Source organism: Zophobas morio, unplaced genomic scaffold, assembly GCF_036711695.1.
Source record: "Zophobas morio isolate AGI-343-1 ecotype UQ-CSIRO unplaced genomic scaffold, CSIRO_AGI_Zmor_V1 ptg000009l, whole genome shotgun sequence".
NCBI lineage: Eukaryota > Metazoa > Arthropoda > Insecta > Coleoptera > Tenebrionidae > Zophobas > Zophobas morio.
The window spans coordinates 8142378-8145918 of NW_026972114.1; positions in this window are offsets into that span (position 1 = coordinate 8142378).

The following is a 3541-nucleotide window of genomic DNA, read 5'->3' on the forward strand; positions in this document are numbered from 1 at the left end:
ATTCCACAAGGAAGTGGAAGCAAACAATAATGAAATACAAGAAATCAGAGAAGAAATGAAGGACGTAAAAACAAATTTGGAAAATATGGAAAATATTGTAGGACGAAAATGGTCTCAATGAAACATCATTTAAAGAGTGAGTTAGAAAAATCAGTGGAATGTGTATAGAGAGCGTGGAGAGTAAAATGAAGAAATTTGAACAGATTCAACCACACACCTATGATGGTAGACACCTTGGTCATTGTACAAAAAGCAGTTTGAGGCAGCAGCGACGGCGAACCTTTGGGAAAAAGAACAGAAAGCTTCAGCCTTGGTAATAGCGTTGCGAGGTGCAGCGCTGGAGATATTCCAAACTCTGTCTGAAGAAGATAGAAACAGATATAGTGCCCTAAATGCTGCTTTGAAACTTCGATTTGGGGATGAACATTTGAGACAGGTTTTTGCAACCTAAGTGAAGACAAGAACCCAGAAAGTTGGAGAGTCCCTTCAAGAATCTGAAGCAGATGTGAATAGACTGATAAGTCTTACATACATCGACGCACCACCAACTTTTCAAGGACGGCTTGCGGTAGAAACCTTCGTAAACGTTGAAGTTAAGAAGGTCCTACAGCTGTCAAGGTATCAGACATCATCAGAACCCTTGATTCATGCGCTGGAAGTGGAGGCGGTGTACAGTTCTTCAAGAACATGCCACAAAGTCAGAGTAGCAGAACTAGAGATGGAAGAAAACGACGGAATAAAGAAGATATTGGAAAAACTGTCACAACAAATGGATGGTATATCTCAAGAATTGATGAATGGTATGCCTCGTAGGAAAACCCTAGAATCCTATAGGTGTTGGAGCCAGGAGCATCTCAAATGCGATGCGATGCGGAAAGGAATCTGTAGGCAAACTAAAAACAGCCATTACTTTGGTGGATGTGCTGGCTGCTGTGAATAAGGCCCCCAAGGAAGTGAACACACCAGAGGCAGTGGTCCAACTACCGCAGCAATCACTATCGATACTAGCGCTGAGGTATCAATTATACATCGAAGACTTGTGAGAGCTAAAGACCTAGCGACTTCATCCGAAACTATCAGATTGAAGACAGTCACTGGACAGTCGGCACCAACCATGGGCCAGGCAGAAGTAGAATTCTACAGCTGAAGATAAGACATCGCGCCCTTGCGGCTGGCATCGAAGATGACTTCATTCTGGGAATGGATTTGATTAGCCGCCATGAATTGACGGTCGATCCAGGGGAGAAAGTCCTACGCCTTGGCAATGAAGAGTTTATCCTGAATCCAAGCCTATAAGATTGATCGCGTGCCAGAATGTGAAAGTCAGAGGGAATGCAAAGACGACTGTTCCAGTTAGAGCAGAAATCCAACCCGGATTTGTCCTCAGCATTATTCAACCACCACACACACCCAAGAAGAATCTCAAGAATCCCTGTACGCGTCGCAAATGTTTTTCCCAAACCCAGGAACATCAAGAATGGGGAGGTTCTTGCCATCTGTGAACTAGTCACGAAGATAGTGCATTATAATGGAGGACTTCCTGACAACACTGAATTAGAAAGAAAAGGCAACTTAGAAGTTCCTGCCCTAGAGCTTGGTCATCTAACCGATCATAAACGTAATGTAGCAAGAGAGTTTCTGCAGAAACACAGAGGAATGTTTGCATCTGGAGAGTCTTCTGGGCGCACTAACATAGTGCCACATCGGATAAACACTGGAGAAGAAACGAACACGCGAAGAGTACCTTTGGCAAAACAAGAATAAGCCGAAAAAGTTATACGGAACATGCTGGATGCACGGCGTTATTGAGGAACCAAACAGTTGATGGTCTTTGCCTGTAGTGCTAGTCACCAAAAAAGATGGGTTGACGAGATTCAGCGTAGACTGCCGGGAGCGGCTTGTATCAATTTACCGTAATGCCTTTTGGACTGTGTAATACTCTGGCTACTTTTGAGAGACTAATGGAGATGGTATTACGAAGGCTAACATGGAAAACATGTTTGGTTTATTTAGAAGACATCATGGTAATGGGAAAGATATTCGAGAACCACTTAACTAACTTGGTAGAAGTATTTAGTCGAATGAAGGAGGCAAACTTGAAGCTGAATCCGAAGAAATGCCTCCTCTTCTAAAAAGAAGTAGGATTTCTGGAGCATAGTGTTTCGACAAACGGGTTCAAGACTACCGAAACGAAAATCAGGGCAATGCGCGATTGGCCAAGACCAAGACATAAGCACGAAGTCCGGAATTTCTTGGGATGGTGCACGTACTACAGAAGATTTGTCAACGGGTTTGCTGATATTGCTGCTCCTCTGCACAGGCTAACGAATTTGAAGTCTCAGTTTAAAAGAGTGAAGAACGCACTATGCTTTAGTCCGATTCTATTCTATCCTCAATCATCAGGAATACTCATCTTCGACAGGGAGAGACTCGAGCAACATCGGAATAGGTGCTGCATTGCCACAGGCGCAGAACAACGAGGAAAAATTCACCGAGTATTTCAGCAACGTACTTTCGAAATCCGAGAAGAACTACTGTGCTACGAGGAAGGAGTTGTGGGCGATTGTCGGAGCTGTTGAATACTTTCACAAGTATTATCTCTATGGACGAGAATTCCTGATTAGAACCGATCACGCAGCTTTCACATGGCTGCTTCAGATGAAGAATCCCGAAGGACAAGTGGCTAGATGGCGAGCAGCGTGAAACGTCGTTCAATTATGGAAGGACAGCAGTCGTAGAAGATGAAGAGTGGACTACAGCACAGCTTAGAAGAGACCAAGAGGAAGACGTTGATATCGGGCCGTTGATCAAATGGAAAAAATATGGGGCGGAACGGCCAGCTTAGTGGGAAATATCAGACGAGTCACCCTCTTTCAAGGCGTCATGGGCTCGGTGGGACTCCCTGTGTGTCGAGAATGTGACCGAGGACGGCAATAAGTACCATTAGGTCGTTAGCGATTACTTCAGCATATGGCCCGAAGCTTATACCATACGCGACCAAGAAGCCACGACGGGTGCAACAACGCTGATTGACAATTGTATCAGCAGGTTTGGGGTCCCACTGGAACTCCATTCGGACCAAGGCAAAAACTTCGAGTCAAACCTATTCCAAAGGGTGACTGAAGTCCTAGGGATATAGAAGACACGAACTACGCCGTTGCACCCACAATCGGTTCAATCGTACCATGGAAGAACATCTTTCGAAGGTAGTGGCCGAACATCAGAAAGATTGGGATCGACACCTCCAACTGTTTCTATTGGCTTACCGTTCAGCTGTCTATGACACGACGGGTCAGACACCGGCGCGGATAGTTTTCGGAAGAGAACTTCATGTGCCGAGTGAAGAACCTAAGGTCATAGATTACGTCGATGACTTGAAGGAGAAGCTGCTGAGCGTTCAGGAAACGGTGCGCCACAAGATCCGGGTGGCGAGTGACAGAATGAAAACACGCTATGACCTTAAGGTTAACTCACTAGAATTCCAGGCAGGGGATTTGGTATGGCTTTATAATCCCCGAAGAAGGAAAGGTCGTTGCCCGAA